Source organism: Cherax quadricarinatus, chromosome 70 (genome assembly GCF_038502225.1).
Source record: "Cherax quadricarinatus isolate ZL_2023a chromosome 70, ASM3850222v1, whole genome shotgun sequence".
NCBI lineage: Eukaryota > Metazoa > Arthropoda > Malacostraca > Decapoda > Parastacidae > Cherax > Cherax quadricarinatus.
In genome coordinates, this window is record NC_091361.1 from 9,648,057 (window position 1) to 9,665,992 (window position 17,936).

Sequence of the window (17,936 nt, forward strand, 5' to 3'; positions counted from 1 at the left end):
TGTCTGCTATGAGGGTGAGAAACAGCAGAGGTGCCAGGAGAGTGCCTTGAGGCACTGAGCTTTTGACCTCGCTGATATTGAATCTTGCTCTATTTTCTACTGCTTTTTTGTGTTCTGTGTGTTAGAAACCCGAAAATCCATCTGCCAACCTTTCCCATAATGGCCCTCATTTTGTGTGCTATCACTCTATGATCGTATTTGTCTAACGCCTTAGCAAAATCTGTGTAAATCACATCTGCATTTTGGTCTTCTTGCAATGCCTCCGTAATTCTCATATAATGGCTCAGCAGCTGTGACAGACATGATTGTCCTGCTCTAAAACCATGCTGATTCGGGTTATGTTGGTTGTGCTGGTCCATGATATTTGTAATCTGCCGTCTCATCACTCTTCCGAAGATTCTTATGATGAGAGAAGTTAGGGCTACTGGACTGTAAGTTTTAGCTAGTGCTCTACTGTCTCCCTTATGTAAAAGAGCTATGCCTGCACTTTTCAGGCCTCCGGTATTTCACCTAGATCTAAACTCTTTCTCCAAAGAATACTGAGGGCTCCTGCTAGTGGTACTTTGCACTTCTTCATAGATAGAGCATTCCATGAATCTGGTCCAGGTGAGGAGTTAGTTGGTGTGGAAAATTACATTTGTCTGTATGTAACTCATTATGTACATAACAGTAAATTACAAAGATAATTATTATTTATCAATGTTACATAGACAAGTAGGAATTTGGGACACCTAGGTCGCCAAAAATGTCCCCCTTCGATACCTACCACTGTCATAACCACAAGTTGCTCTGGACCTATTAATTAAATGAAATATACATACATCAAGAATGCTGGTAAATATATAAATTTGTGGACTGTATATTAAAATTAAAAAATGATTATATATAAACACATTTACATAACAGAAGGAAAATATCTTAATATCACTCGCCAGTTTGACTGGAGATTAATGTGTCATGTACAGGACCCCCCTTTTGCCTACATTTATGAAAAATTTACTGGCCAGAATTTAAACTTACATTAGACAGCTTGTCTGAGGTTCCTGGAGTTGTCCTGTCCTGTCGCCTGATATCTCAAGTTATGCAGGACTGCACATCCAACAATTTCGGCTCCTATTTGAGAGGTGTCAGCCCAAATTTAACCTCTAGAGCACGAAAAATTCTTCCCATTCACTAACTTTCTGTTTGTTAGTTCAAACAGCAATGGCGACTGTCCTTCTGCGCAGGTGCAGAAAATTTCCCATTTTTTATGACATAAATATTATTAAATACAGTATGGCCATCTATTTACATATAACTACTGTATTTCTGGAAAATATATACAGTATTTTCCACAGTTGGTTTGCTCAGCCTTCTGCTGGAGTGAAAAATATTTTTGCATTGTCTACTTTGCTGTCATTTAGTGGGTTGCTGAACACCGACTCATACTGTTCTTCTAGGATTTCACTCATTTCCTGTTCATCGTTAGTATACGAATCTCCTCCTCTCAATAATGGTCCAATTCTACAGGTAGTTCTTAGTTTGGATTTTGCATAGGAATAGAAATATTTTGGGTTTCTTGCCATAACCTGTATGACCCTTTGTTCCTTTTTTATCTTTTCTGTTAGGTATGACATCCTGAGGTTTTGCTCTAATTCAGTGATCTCTCAGCTATGTCTAACTTTCCTCTGCTGCAACATATTTGTGTTTTTAAGGAATTCAGTAACCCGTTTTCTTCTTCTCCTACGCTCTCTCTCTCTATATATCTGATCTTCTTCTGGGTTTCCTGAATGGTACGTGCTTCATATATACCTTGTATGCTTCTGTATTCAGCTTCTCTAGGCACTGGTGGGGATTTAGGGTGCTCATATCTGATTACCAGGATATATCTAATACCTCTTGGTTTCTTTTTTCCCAGTCAAAAATTAAACTTAATTAGTTAATTAGTTAAAATTAAACTTAATGAACACCCCGTCTCTAACATTAGTGGTGCAGTTCCCTAACCCTGAGTTAATACTCGTCTGAACTTCTGCGATGCTGTAATCAGAGTATATTGTTTTTGTAACTGTTATGTCTCTGATTAGCTCCTCGTTGTCTGTGAATATCAAATCCTGGGTATTTTCATTTGTAGTGGGATCAGTTATCTGTTGGTTCAATGAGTACTTTTCACATACCCTTATTATGGTATGTGCCTGTTGAGCCAGGGTGCTTCCCGGAGATATTTCGGGTATAACATTACGTTGCGCCATCTTCCATTTTACAAGAGGGAGATTAAAATCTCCAAGGAGTATAGTATTTGGTATGGGATTTTCTAGCCTATCCAGATAGCTAGAAATTACCAAATTCCTAGTTTCAGTTTTAATACCTAGGATTTCTACTGTATCATTCATAGAGTTCAGCACTTCTGTGCAACAGAAAGTATCTTTTACATAGATTCCTACTCCTCCTTTTGACCTATTAATTCTATCACATCTATACAAGTTATAGTTTTTTTTTATCTTTGTGTGTGTTTCTGTAAATGCCCCCAAAATGGCATGCGCTTCTGATAGGAGCCCACTGACTTAACTAACTGTCGTTGTTATTTGATTTCAGATCCTGAATATTTACAAATATGAAGCAGGAATTACCATTTGGGATGTTTTGTTTTGCTTTGTGTTTTGCTCGTACCACTAGTGATGTACTACCTGGTATGGCCCCTGGTGTACATATCCCTGGTTTTTCCATTACTTTGCATTTGATTGTTTATTTGGCCCTGATGGGATGTATGGTTTGGTATGTCCCATTTTTCTGCCCATCTGTCCCCCCTGTACCATTCCCCCGTTTTGATTCTTTCTTTGATCCGATCGTTTCTCTTTATGTCTAAAAAAGAATGATGTTCATTTTCCCTTTCTCTGCTTTCTCTGCAGCTCCGTGTTCCTTTTACATGATGGTCTGAGCAGTTCAGGTCATAACATTCTCTGGACTATGTTGAAGCTTTGCACATCACTGGGTGGAAGTACCTGCTGCACTCTTTGTTGAAACGACACTTTCCCTTTCTCAAAATGTTGGCACATTTTCTGATGAGTTTATTCCAGCAAGCTCTGCCATATAAGTACATACCTTTTGCATAGTATCTGTAAATGTTCTGACTGCCTATATTTACTGATTTTGTGTCTTTCCCAAGTTCTGCCACTTGATCTGAATTCTCATGTTCTCTTTCATCTAGGCTTATTTCTTCCATTTTTTAATTTTCGTTTGTTCTTGCTCTAGCTTTCTTTTCCTCCCTTTCCCTTTTCTCTATGTTATGTACCCATGTTTTGCTCTTTTCCGACTTTCTATGAATGACGTTTTCCACTCTTATTTCCACTCCTTGGTTTTTGCCTTTATTTGTGTTTTCCCCCTTTTCTTGTTTCTTGCCCTTTGTTTTCCACTCTTTGTATATATCTAGCAAGCTCCTTAGGAACTTTCTTATGGTGTTTAGGTTTCCACTTTTCCGTACCTCTCTTATGCCCGACCGGCTTTCCATCTCACTGGGGCAAATCCAGAATCGACTTTCTTGTTTTAAGTCATTTCTCAGGGTTGAATTAGTCTTTGTACATGATAAATAGGATGTTTTACCATATATTTTACAATCAGTGCCCCTAATATTTCCCCCATTATTTTCACATATACAACAGACCTTATATCTGGCCATGTTCACTTCCTGGTCAGGTGTATGTGGTGGGTGGTGCGGTGTTATTGGTGGGCTGGGAGGTGGGGGTTGGTATGTGGGGAGGTGGAGGGCTGGGCGGTGTGGTGGTGGGCTGGGAGATGTTGATCCGTGGAAAGAGTGTAGAGGTGCGAGGAGGGGGGCCTGGGAGATTGGGTGGTGGGATTGGAGATGGGGATCCGTGGAAAGAGGGTAGGGGTGCGCGTGAGGGGAAGCCCCTTTCCCACTGGTTGGAGGTAGTCGGAAAAGAGAGGTTTGGGGTGGTTGTGGGGGGGCCCTTCCCGCTGGGTGGGAGGGGATCAGTGATAAGAGGTTAAGGGAGGGACATTTCATATGGTAAGGTCATTTGGCTTGTTCCTACACATCTATGACCCTATCACTTGTTTTATTTTATTCTGCTTATGTCACACTCCCATATAAGCTGCCTCCCGACTAGTGAACCAGTTGCTAAGGATTTAACGATCAGTAGGGGCCCCATCGTTACATCAGTACCTTGGCTCATCGGCCAATCACAGATAAGCCTGCCAAAGCTGTGAAGCAACGTGGTTCACTTGTGACATGCAAACTGACAGCCTTGTCTGGGGGTGCTGGTCGTACACGGTGCATTTTCTGGCTCTTGCCTTTTGCCTCTGTTCACCGTGTTGTATACTTATTACATCACTGTACATATTGTACATAGTGTACATACCTGTAAATACCAGCTTGTTTATATGTGGTAAAGGAAAATACAAGTCATATACTGTTATTGACTTCTGATTGCTCCACTTTGATCTCATTATGACCAGGTACACACACCATACTACACCTGTGATCGTAATATAGGAGCTCTGTCCGTGATATGAAGTTGGTCTTAGTATCGTCAGGCTGTCTCTTGTATCTTGTATATCTGTGTTCGTGATACTCATCCATACCACTCCTAGAAAAGCTAGCAGTCTTACTCATCCATACCACTCCTAGGAATAAAGCAAATTAAGTTACTTTGTCTGACTTTTTGGGGTTAACCTTAGTAATTTGCATACATGTTACTAGGTATGATCATTGTACTTATATGTACCTGTACCAAAATAAACTTATTTACTTATCCACAGGACTGGTTGCCTCTACAATTAACCCCACCTTCCTTAAAACTATCACGGACATTGCCGTCGTTTCCAGCAAAACCATCAAAGACCTCGCAAGTCCTCACACTGCCGTAGAGGAGACAATGGCAAAACCCAGTGGTAGCAGAGGATCCTTTTAATACTAGATTTCGCTCAAGTCCAGCCTTGGGTGAAACTTTCTCCTGGAAGGATCCTCTGCTACCAGTGCGGGAAATGTAACATGGTTAACAAACATGAGACAAAATGTGATCTTCAGACATACTCATTGTTCATCACACTCCTGGACTATGTGAATACGATAATAAAATACAAAAACTGACTATGATGAGGCACTGCAGTTATATCAGGAGGGAGACAGAACCGAATGCGGTTTTTTACCACCAGTGACAATTCATTCAACTAACACTTTAGAACAACACAGTAGAAAGTGCTGTCTCCCATTTTGCACATGAATTATAATTATTTTTTCCAAGAACCTGTCCCTGCTTGTTGTCCACCCGTCCTGCACATCACATTCTCTCTCTCTCTCTCTCTCTCTCTCTCTCTCTCTCTCTCTCTCTCTCTCTCTCTCTCTCTATCTATCTATCTATCTATCTATCTATCTCTCTTATTACCGTCTTGGTCATCCATCTCGGGTTTTTTCGTGCTGCGTTAGTGAAGTCCGGGAAGTCAAGTGTTCAGTTCGTGAGATCCGAGAAGCGTATGGCCACTGGAAGAGGCTAGCCGCTCGCGTTAGGTTTGTTCCAGAGTTCGAGTCCAATCTGAACTGTGGATGAGGAAGAAAACTAACTTACCCAAAATATATCGTAATTAATAAACCGAAGATCAGTCATTACGACTTACCTTCGGTTTATGGATTATTTGACTTTGAGGGATATGGTAATAGATTTGCCATGAAAGCCTCTTAAAAGTTTGTGGAATGGGACAGTAAGGGTCACAGTTGGTACCGCTGATACAACCACGTCACAGAAGCGCAAGGTGTAAAAAAATCATCCTAATGACAGCTCTGTCGCTGAGTGGTTTTCGTATTCTTGACAAAACCTAGACGAGACATTGCAATAAAGATTTCGTTACATATTATGGTTTCTTTGCAATTAGCAATATTGGTAACAAAATGGGAGACGTCAGGACAGGAAGAGACGGCGATAAAATGTCCCTGAAAATCGCACTAGAAGACCGATAGAAGTAAGAGGTGACAAAAGGAATGACAAAGGATTTGATATCAACAGACAAAACAGTCTTCCCGAGAAGACAATAGACGAAAGAAAGAGATCATTCGTGATCTGTGATATTTGGTGCAGATGGTAGACCTGGTGAGGAAAGATGGACGAAAGAAGAAGTAGAGACTAAAACTATCATTGAAACTTCAGCAACAGAGAAGTAAAAGATCAAATTTTCAGAGATTTGGATGGTACTCTATGAGACGACAACGACCAGTGAAACTGGAAGTTGCATCACATATGCCATTAGACGTGATTATAAGACATAAAACATCGTTAAGATCTTTGGAAAGCTATTTCCATGCCCAAGTGTTGACAAGTATCTTAGTGATTACCTCAGCTCTGGCACCAGTATATAAGTCACTATTCACACGGCTCACCATTCTAGCAGGATACTGACATATTTCAAATGGATTTAATTCATCATTGTCCATTGTTTATTATACTTGACACAAACATACTAAATTTATATTCAAGTTTATCGTTTAAGGTGATTTATTTGACTAATTTAACAACTTTATCATGTATGTGTAATTAAGTTCATGATGAATATATAAAAAAAATTATAGAAGCAAAGAGAAACAGAAAACATAGAAGCCGGTAGAAGAGCAAGGAATGAAGATGCACGAATAAGAAGCAAAGCTGAATGGTTACTTAAGAATTACATACCTTCGAAAACTAAATCTTAACCCAAGTCATAATTCATCCATAACGGATGGAAGAGGATAAATAAGAATAAAGTAATAAAACTGACTAAGAAAGCAGGAGAACTTACCAGAAATGACATTGAAGACTGAGAAGAACTGAGCCATCGACTCTCGGAGATATTAGGTTTACAACCCGACAACCAGAGAGAGAAAGTTCACCATGTACAACTGATGACGCGACGCAGTTACTGAGTGAGTTAGATATCTCGTAGGCAATATCTCACCATTTATGAACTGCTGTCTATAATCTATTTATTTGATACAGGGGCGCAAGACATAAAGAGTCATCCCAGTTTTACGTATTATAATTTTTACACTAATAAATTTGTCCAGGAAAGCAGCAATACAGTATTGGTCTGAGTCATTTAAATGAACGTAATTAGAAACGAATGGTAGACTACTTGGTGCAAGTGATTTGATAAACAACAACCTACACGGGTTATGTGGTAGAATTTTATTTTCGCTAAGCTGCTTCAGTTCTCTGATAATGTAACACAGGTGAGGCGAAAGAGAGAGAGAGAGAGAGAGAGCGCGAGAGAGAAAGAGAGAGAGAGAGAGAGAGAGAGAGAGAGAGAGAGAGAGAGAGAGAGAGAGAGAGAGATGGGTGACTGCATATTCTTGGATCATAGGTAAGCATTGACTTTGTACCACACGGTTGACCAGGACATAAACTTTTAGAAGCATGCAGGAATATTACTAAATTAAATCAAAATCTTCTTGGCTGACTGGAAGGAGACAAGAGCGATAGTCCGGGAAAAGGAATTAGAATAATCAGCTGAAGTCAGTTCTAGGACCAATATTGTTGTATGTAAACGAGATACAAGAAGAGATATACAAATGCATCCTCGGTCGTAGATGATGTTAAATTAAAAAGGAGAATTAAAAAAGACCCATTATATGTCACAAGTGGAGCTGAACATGCTGCAGGATTGGAATGATAAGTAGTTATTGGAATTAATTGGATGTAAGTGAAAGACTTTAAGTTGAAGAAGATCAACAAGAGATTAATCTGAGTTTAATTAATTTCCAGACACAAATTTCAAGCCTTAATCTAAAAAAGAGACCTCATAGTGAGCATAATACCCAGGAAATCACCTGTGGTGAATGTCAACCGAGTAATCTCTGCAGCAAATGTAACTCCTGAAAATAAAAATAAAAAAAAATCAGGAATTTCAACCTGGAATCATCAATGACACAATATTCGACATATGTCAAACCAGTCCTGGAGTACATAGCACCAACTTAGAACCCACACAGGAGAAACCAAGTCACAAAGTGTGTAGAGTCCAAAAGTTTACACCGATATGTACAAGAGCATGGAAAAAAAAATATAGAAATCAAAGATCACCAGAAAACATTGAAGATGGAGAGACAAAAACAAATCAGCACAGGTAAGAAGAGATACTGAATGAGAGTTTGAGGATAAAAAGAGATGCACAGTTCAAAATAATAAATATTACTTTTTAAACTGCCGAAAACCATTTCAAGAACAAGATATGGACGGAAAATAATAAACACGAATATAATTGAAAAGTGCTGTATTAAGCGCTCTAAAGTGCCGTATTAAAGAGAGTACTAGAGAGTCGATAGCAAAGAGGACAATATCGAATACTAGACAAGTTTCACGCACAGAGAAGGAAAAAAACTACGGAGTGATCCTTTTACGAAGGAACAGCTCTTGTTCCTTTTGATGATGTTCTCTGTTTTTGCCAACTGGGAGCGCAGGACATGTCTTGCTTTCCCGTGTACCCCAACTACCAGCACTTGTTAGGCAGTTTAGGACACACACACACACACACACACACACACGTGTGTGTGTGTGTGTGTGTGTGTGTGTATACCTTGATAATGCTGGCACTAGTGTGGGGTGTAGGTGGGTGCGATGGGTGAAGGTGGTGGGTGACTATGGTGGGTTACTGTGAAGGCGGCTGTGAAAGTGTGGTGGATGATGACAGGGAGAATGGAACGAGCAGAGACATACTGTCTCGTGATCCTTCCCACCTGCTGTACATCACACATCATATTCACTGTTACATAGAGGACAGGAAAAAATGTGTTCTCGCATCTTTCCCTGTCTTCCCTCATGGCTGGATTGTTCACCTTGAGGTGAGAGCTCTGTCTCCCTGAGGGTTCCACTGGAAAATGTGTTCTTCCTCTTCGACTGGCTGGCATCGCCCACCTCTTGTGCAAGTCCTGTTAATTCTTCTGTCACTGAACCTGTTGATTCTCCTGTTGGTGCTCATTTTCTTTCATTTGTGGTGGTTGTCCACTTTTCTCTTATTTCCCCGGTACATGGGTCTTCCTCTTTCTTTTCTCGATCTCCTCTTTTCTCTTTCTCCTTTTTTGGTTACTCCTGTTTTCTTTTTCCTTTTCCCTCCCTCTCCTTTTGCTCCATTTGTTCTATTTTCTTATCCCTTTTCCCCTCTTCCTCTCTTCATGTCTCACTGCTTTCTCTACAATCGTGTTTCGTATGTGTTTCTTCCCTAAGTGTTCTTTCTTACACTCCCCGGTGCACCAGTGTTGTCTGCTGAGTTTCTCTCTCCTCCGCGATGTGACTAACTCGCAACACCATTTTTGTGGTCACGTTTAATAATATTTATTTATGGGTACTCTTTCCTGATCGTCTCTTGTTCCCTTCCCTGTGTGTCTCTGTAGTACTGTGTATCTCTGTAGCACTGTGTGTCACTGTTGGAATATGTGTCACTGATCTACTGTGTGTCACTGAAGTACTGTGTGTCACTGTAGTACTGTGTGTCACTGTAGTACTGTGTCTCTGTAGTTCTATGTGTCACTCTAGTGCTGTGTCACTAGCTCTGTGTCACTGTAGTACTGTGTGTCACTGTAGTACTGTGTGTCTCTGTAGTTCTGTGTGTCACTCTAGTGGTGTGTGTCACTGTAGTACTATGTGTCTCTGTAGTACTGCGTGTCACTGTAGTACTGTGTTTCTCTATAGTACTGTGTGTCACTGTAGTGGTGTGTGTCACTGTAGTGGTATGTCACTGTAATATTGAGTGTGTCTGTAGTACTGTGTGTCACTGTAGTACTGTGTGTCACTGTAGTACTGTGTGTCACTGTAGTACTATGTGTCACTTTCGTACTGTGTGTCACTATAGTACTGTGTGTCTCTGTAGGCCTGTGTGTCTTTGTAGTACTGTGTGTCTTCTGTAGTACTGTGTGTCACTGTAGTTCTATGCGCCTCTGTAGGTCTGTGTGTCTCTGTAGTACTGTGTGTCACTGTAGTGCTGTGTGTCACTGTAGTGCTGTGTGTCTCTGTAGGCCTGTGTATCCCTTTAGTACTGTGTGCCACTGTAGTATTTTGAGTCATTGTAGTAGTGTCTCTGTAGTACTGTGTTACTGTAGTATTATGTGTGACTGTAGTACTGTGTTACTGTAGTATTATGTGTGACTGTAGTACTGTGTGTCTCTGTTGGCCAGCGTGTCTCTGTAGTCCTGTGTTACTGTATCACTGTGTGTCACTGTATTACTGTCTCTGTAGTACTGTGTGTCACTGTAGTACTGTGTGTCACTGTAGTACTGTGTGTCACTGTAGTGCTGTGTGTCACTGTAGTACTGTGTGTCACTGTAGTACTGTGTGTCACTGTAGTACTGTGTGTCACTGTAGTACTGTGTGTCACTGTAGTGCTGTGTGTCACTGTAGTGCTGTGTGTCTCTGTAGGCCTGTGTATCCCTTTAGTAATATGTGTCACTGTAGTACTGTGTGTCTCTGTTGGCCAGCGTGTCTCTGTAGTCCTGTGTTACTGTATCACTGTGTGTCACTGTATTACTGTCTCTGTAGTACTGTGTGTCACTCTATTAGCGTCTCTGCAGTACTGTGTGTCTCTATAGTACTGTGAATGCCTGTAGTACTGTGTGTCTCTGTATTACTATGTGTTACTGTAGTACTGTATGTCTCTGTAGTACTGTGCGTCTCTATAGTACTGTGTGTTACTATAGTACTCTGTGTCACTGTAGTAGTCTGTGTCACTGTAGTGCTGTGTCTCTGTAGTTGTGTGTGTGTAGCCCTCTGTTCCTATATAACCTTGTCTGTCTGTGTAGCCCTATGTGTCCGTGTAGCCCCGTTTGAATAGTGAGATTTCATTAGCATGATGTGTCAGTGGAACTTAGAAAAAGCAGCCTTGTAGCAAGGCAGTCCTGGAGACGAATTTCTCCCTGGATATGAAGTCGATGATATCGTTGATCCTGGGCAGTGCATAATTCATTTGGCAGTGTCACATCGTTCACTTTTCCATAGTTTCTGCACATGCAATATGTGTTGTTGGGTTTAGACACCAACAAAGAGGGAGATGCCCAGGGACTTGTGTTCTCTGAGATGATTCAGAGCTTGTTGTTTATGGGAGCAGCATTATGCAGGTACACCTCATGATCTCCTAATATACATAGTCAAGGTACATCCCCAAAAAATCTAGGTTTGCAGTGGTGAGAGTTGCAACATCTGTAGGGAAATGTAATATGCTAAACCAGTTAAGATAAGGACTGTATAGGTACTTAGCTTGAATGGCAATTCACGTCTTTGCAGTCATCCCCGAAGTCGTTGCCTTGAGAAACTCAAATTCACTCCTTAGGGCTGTGTGAAAGAAATAATGGTAAGTATACAATTACCCCAACGGGGCATTATTTTAGCATATCTCAGTAACTGAGTGCTGATGTTACTTACGGGTTTAGGGTCGATGGGCCGCCCATTACTGCCGTCTATAGGACAGTTTCAATCCCCTTGTGTCTACAAGAACTGCAGCTCCCTTGTTTAACAGGTAAGATTGAAATCTACCTCGCCCTTGTAGCATGAGCATTTACGACAGATATGGGTGACTTGATAGCAGCAGCAGTGTCCTTTGAAGAATGTCGCACTGTCTTCCATTCCGTCGGGAAATTTGCAACACTCGTGCGGTTGCACTACACTTCTTCAAGATTTGTCTTTTTCACAGTAATGTCACTACAGGAAGCTGAGCACACTTCTCTGTAATCTTTCTACCCTGAATCTGGAGATTGTCTGAGGTACAGTAACACGCACACACATATGTCTTTGTTCTTACAGCGTGGAGCATGAGTTGTCTGTACCAGGTTTTAAAGCAATCTGCTCTGTGACGAGCCATCTCAGCCCTCACTGCCTTCTCAGAAGGGATTTGCTGATTGCAGCATTATTTCCCTTCCTTGCTACACAACGCAACTGTAGTTAACACAAGATGCTTGATTTCTTGATATCTCAATCACCGAGAGTTCATTATTGTCCCACATGTGAATCAAGTGAGTCAGGAGTTTTTCTGTACCTTTCCTGCTACGGTAAAGAGAATCCCTTCTCTCAATTCTCTATACCTCGTATTACACTAAAACTACTCCCCAGAGGTGGCGCATTCGTGATTCTGTGACGCTCTGGTACGAACATGTGTCACAAATTAAACTGTTGATCGGAAGCAAGAGAGGCTATCAGCCCTCTGGAGGGCTGAGTCCCTCAGCGGGCTGAAAGGGGCAGAAAGGGCTGAAGGGGCTGATATCACCCTACAGGAGAAAATTTCTCCATAACATTTGCAGCTTCTTCAGAGTTCTTAAGGTGCACCTCCACTCCACTGGTGCAGTTATAATAAAATGGATGAATTGGGTCCTGTTGCACAATATTTACAGTTTCAGCCTGGCAACCAAATTGTGCGGCCCCAGTAGTGGACACGGTTCCCAAAGGCCAAGGATCACAAGGTAAAAATATCAGGAACAAGAATTGAGCCAGGACGATGGTAAGCCTTCAGTTGGTTAACGTTAGTGGTAGGTATGAGTAGATTTTCTCTCCTAGGAGTCTGAACAATGTAGTTTCAACTCATTTTCCTTCCTCTAACCACTAACCGCCGCTTGAATCGATCCTGTTAAGTTTAGCCAATAAAAGGTCTCTCTCAGCCATTGCAAGAATATACTGTCTCATTAAATTGCTGTTTAATCTAAAACTGATCATCTCACAAGTTCTCTGCAGTTAAGTCTCAAAAACTGTCCACGAGGGCAGCAAAAAAAATAAAAAGTTTACTAGACTCGATTAACGAGGCCTCACAAACAACAGACATCATTGCTTTTAGCAATAGGAGAATATTAAAGTATATATACGATTTTATATGAAATGAATAATGACTCAAAATAGATTTGCAGATACCCCTCATAATATGAATATATTAAAGAATGAATACATGGTATTTTATGAAATATATTCGCAAGTAAAATATAAATTGAATTCACGTTTCTTTGAAGTGAAATGTCTCATATGACTAAGCCTAAATAATTAACATTTTATCATAAAATAAATTAATGACTTAGTATGTAACCAAAACACATTAATGACTGAGCGTAACCTTACACCACAGGTAAAAACTATTGGAGAAATTTGCCTAAACCTATAAGTTGGAGGCTTGAGACTAGCTGTTGCAGAAATTCCCAGATTATTATTATAATCAAAAAGAAGCGCTAAGCCACAAGGGCTATACAGCGCTGCAGGGTAGGGAAGGAAGCAAGGGAATTGGATGGCAGGAGGGAGGGGGGATGATCAGCAGGTTACAGAAAACAGCGGGGCAGGGGATAGTACGGGGGTAGAGGGTAGCAAGAGATACAAGTAGAAAGGGCTGAAAGTATCAGAATTTGTGAAGTAAGTCAGTCGTTGTCAAAAAGTCAATAAGAGAGTCCGGATGAAAGGTGGGTCCATCAGCGAGAAGGGAAGGTAAAGAGAGAGCAGCGGGGCGAAGACGACGACAGAGGTAAATTCTGCGTGCTCGTTGATAAAGTGGGCAGTCCAACAGAATGTGGCTGACTGATAATGGAGCTTGGCAATTCTCACAGAGAGGAGCAAGACGCCTCTCCATGAGATATCCATGAGTAAGACGAGTATGGCCAATGCGAAGACGGGAGAGAGTAGTCTCCCAACCTCGACACTGGTGATAAGAAGACGGCCAGTAACCTATACTCGGTTTAATAGACTGAAGTTTGTTGCCGAGCATAGTAGACCAACGTTGTTGCCAACGGGTGTGAAGGTGGGAAGATATTACAGCAAAATAGTCCGTACATGGAATACCTCTGTAAGAAACTGGTAGGTCATGTACTGCTGACCGCGCAGCAGTGTCTGCCTGTTCATTGCCCTGTACGTCAACATGACCAGGGACCCAACAAAAAACAATATCTTTATGCTTAGTAAAGATGCGGCGTAGCCAAAGTTGGATACGGAGGACTAAGGGGTGAGGTGTATCAAATTTTTGTATAGCCTGTAAAGCACTAAGGGAGTCTGAGACAACCACAAATGATGACACAGGCATAGATGCAATACGGATAAGTGCTGTAAGGATGGCATATAATTCAGCAGTAAAAATACTAGCTGAAGATAGTAAATGCCCTTGTACGACGCTGTCCGGAAACACTGCTGCGAATCCTACGCCGTCAGAAGACTTAGAGCCATCTGTGTACACAGCAATGGCATGAGAATGAGAGTGAAAGTGGTCAAGAAAAAGAGAGCGGGAAGCGACCGTAGACAGTTGGGCTTTCGAGCAAGGGAGGGAGAAAGAACAGACTCGAACAGCTGGGACCTCCCAGGGGGGTAGGGAAAAGTGAGATGCTACATGTACATAGAAAGGTGGTAGTTGAAGAGAAGACAAGAGCGAATGAAGGCGAAGAGAGAAGGGACGGAGTAAGCAGGGGCGGCGAACAAATAAAGAATGTCTACTAATATCAGTGACCATTCTATAAATGGAAGGATTGCGGAGATCATGAGAGCGTACATAGTAGCGCAGGCAATGGGCATCACGGCGATCGGATAAGGATGGAACGTTCGCTTCTGCATAGAGGCTTTCGACAGGGGAAGAGCGAAAAGCACCAAGGCATAAACGTAATCCTTGGTGATGAATGGGGTTAAGGCTAGAGAGAGTAGCAGGAGATGCCGCTGAATAGATCTGGTCACCATAATCAAGTTTCGATAAAATAAGGGTGGAATGTAGGTGAAGGAGGGTTCGACGATCAGCTCCCCACGAAAGATGAGCAAGGGTTTTAAGAAGGTTCAGCCGGCTGTGACAAGTTGCCTTCAGAGAGGTAATGTGAGGTTTCCAGGATAACCTACGATCAAAGAGGAGGCCCAGAAACTTGACTGTATCACGTTCAGGGATACGTGAGCCATAGAGGTACAAAGGATGATCAGAGATGACAGAGCGTCTAGTGAAAGTGATTTGGTGGGTTTTAGTGCTGGAAAATTTAAACCCATGTGTGGTGGCCCAATTGGAAACACGGTCGACTGCATGCTGGAGAGAAACTGTAAGGAGGTGACAGTCAGCGCCTGCACAGGCAATAGCAAAGTCATCAACATAGAGTGATGACCAAATATTTGATGGAAGACTAGAGGCCAAATCATTAATAGCAAGGAGAAAAAGTGTTGTGCTCAGAACACATCCCTGGGGGACACCTTCAGCTTGGACAAAGTCCGGGGAGAGCACATTATTAACCCGAACACGGAAATGCCTGTCAGTTAAAAAGTTCTTAAGGAAGGATGGTAGATTGCCTCGAAGGCCTAAGGAGTGGGCTTGGGCTAAAATATTATACCTCCAAGTTGTGTCATATGCCTTCTCAAGGTCAAAAAATATGGCAATAACTGAGTGGTTATTCGCAAAGGCATTACGAACATACGTATCCAAGCGCAGTAAGGGGTCTATGGTAGAACGTCCCTTACGAAAGCCATATTGACGAGTGGAGAGACTGTTGTGTGTCTCTAAATACCACACTAAACGTCTATTTACTAGACGTTCCATTACTTTGCAAACTGCACTGGTAAGAGCAATGGGACGATAGTGGGAGGTTTCATGTCCCGTAGTGCCTGGTTTGCGGAAAGGGAGAACAATGGCGGATTTCCACAGCTGTGGAAGAACTCCTTGTGACCAAATAAGATTGTAAAGGTGTAATAGGACTGCAAGGGCTGACTGATGTAAATGTTGTAGCATACGAATATGAATGTCGTCGGGCCCAGCTGCCGATGATCGACAAGCTGAGAGTGTTGCCTCCAGTTCTTGAAGTGTAAAAGGCACATTATACTGTTCTTCTCTGAGAGAAGAAAAGTCCAAGGGTGCTAACTCTCTGGCAGACTTTGAGGAAAGAAATGAGGGGCATAGATGGAGTCCCTGAGAAATACGGACCAGATGATTGCCAATTTCATTGGCAACATCTAGTGGGTTTGCTATATCAACACCGGCAACCCGCAGAACAGGAGCCGGGTCAGGAGAATATTTACCACTCAGTTTTCGTACTTTTTTCCAGACTGCACTCATAGAGGAAGCAGAGGTGATGGTGGAGACATAATCTCGCCAGCAAGTGCGTTTAGCGTCACGGATGACACGGCGAGCGATCGCACGCTTCTGTTTAAAATCAAGGAGTCGCTCTGTGGTTCTATTGTACCGGTACCTGCCCCATGCAGCGCGTTTCAAACGTACTGCACGAGCACAAGCAGGAGACCACCAAGGCACGCATTTCTGAGAATGCCTGCCCGAAGTTTGGGGTATAGAATGAGAAGCTGCGGTGAAAACGGAGGACGAGAAGAGGTGTAAAAGCTCATCGATGGAGGACGAAGAAGGAACCTCTTTAAAAACAGTCAGGTGTGAGTAAAGGTTCCAATTTGCCCGATTAAATTGCCAGCGTGGGGTGCGAAGAGGTGGCGAATATGAAGGGGAAGTAAGAATGATTGGGAAATGATCACTGTCATGTAAGTCCGGGAGAACAGACCAAGTAAAGTCTAATGCGGCGGAGGAAGAGCAAACTGAGAGATCGATGCAAGAGAGAGTATGAGTCCGAGGATCAAAATGGGTGTGAGTACCTGTATTTAAAACATGGAGGGGGTGGGTGGCAAGAAAAGCCTCTAACTGAATTCCACGGGAATCACAGTGAGACCCTCCCCAGAGGAAATGGTGGGCATTAAAATCACCAAGCAACAGAATCGGTGGCGGTAATGACGAAACAAGGAAGGCAAAATCCGGAATAGATAATGCCCGAGAAGGAGAGAGATATAAAGAACAGAGCTTATACCACCTATGTAAGTGGATACGGGCTGCTGTGTAATGCAGCGAAGTATGAACAAATAGCTGATGGTACGGAATATCAGTGCGGAGAAGAAGGGCACTTTCATTAAAGGTCCCATCAGGAAAAGGATCTGAAGAATACAATAAATTATAGCCTGAGATGTGAGAAATAACAGCAGAGTGTAATTTTGGTTCCTGTAAGCAAACACCAACAGGGGCAAACTGGGAGAGTAACATCTGAAGCTCACCCCGATTACCCCTGAGGCCGCGTATATTCCACTGTAAAAAGGCCATGATTGGCAATGATAAAGATACTTGAAATCCGCAGGTAAGGGTTCCTACGGACTAGAAGGGTTAGAAAAGTCCACATGCGGAGGCAGTGGAAAATGTTCAAGCAGCGAAGGAACGGTGCGCTGTGAAGAAAGGAGTTGCGCAGATGGAGCAGAGGAGAGAGGAAGAGCGGAAGGTGGATCAGTGTCCATTGATGGTTTGGTCTCTGCAATATATTCAGAGATTGCTTCAAGTGTTTCGGAATTCAGAGATGTCGTATGGGAGACAATATTGGGAATGGTAGGGGGAGGATGAGTAAAGATTGGAACTGTATTGGACTGTACCAAGGTAGGGGGGGGCGAAAGGGTGGAGGGAACTGGAGAAGCGTGGCAGGGGACAGAAGAGACAGGAACCTGGGAGGTGGCAGAAGAGGAAGAAACTTGGGAGGGAACAGGGGAGGAAGGTACATTACGAGGAGGAGGGTGAACCTCTGCACTTGTAACTGAGCCAGTGAGAGGGGAAGAACTAGGGACAGAGACAGGGAGGGTAAAATGAGGAGGTGGAAGATGGGTAGGAGGTGTTACCGGACCTTTTTTTGACTTTTGAGAAGTAGAGGGACGATTGGGAAGAGGTGTCGTACGAGGTCTCGTCGACGCTGAGGCTTGTAAGAGAGAACTCGAAGAAGCGAGATTAGACTGAGGCGTTGAAGTAGGGACGTCTGAGCCGAGGACAGCAAAAGGATTAGATACAGGAGTGATTATGGGAGAGGTAACCACAGAGGTGGGTGTAGAAGATGGGATACCAGAAGTGGGGGGACGTTTTGAAACACGGGAATAAGAAACACGTGGGAGTCTCCCTTGGAGGCGGAGATGAGAAACTGCCATGGCATAAGGGAGACCTTCTGTCTCTTTGAGGTAACGGATTTCCCGCTCGTTTAAATAGAC

General features: G+C 42.6%; 1 protein-coding gene across 2 annotated transcripts in view; it reads left to right on the forward strand.

The window, feature by feature from the left end:
* LOC138854800 (uncharacterized) overlaps positions 1 to 17,936 on the forward strand; it is a 391,661-nt gene that overhangs the window by 179,841 nt on the left and 193,884 nt on the right. Inside the window, exon 3 of one of the 2 annotated variants that reach the window (XR_011393967.1) lies at positions 4,756 to 4,780. The exons of the other annotated variant lie outside the window; for it this stretch is intronic. The gene's annotated coding sequence lies outside the window, so the exon portion shown is untranslated. Of the gene's footprint in view, positions 1 to 4,755; positions 4,781 to 17,936 lie in introns of those variants that run through there. 2 annotated transcript variants of the gene reach the window in all.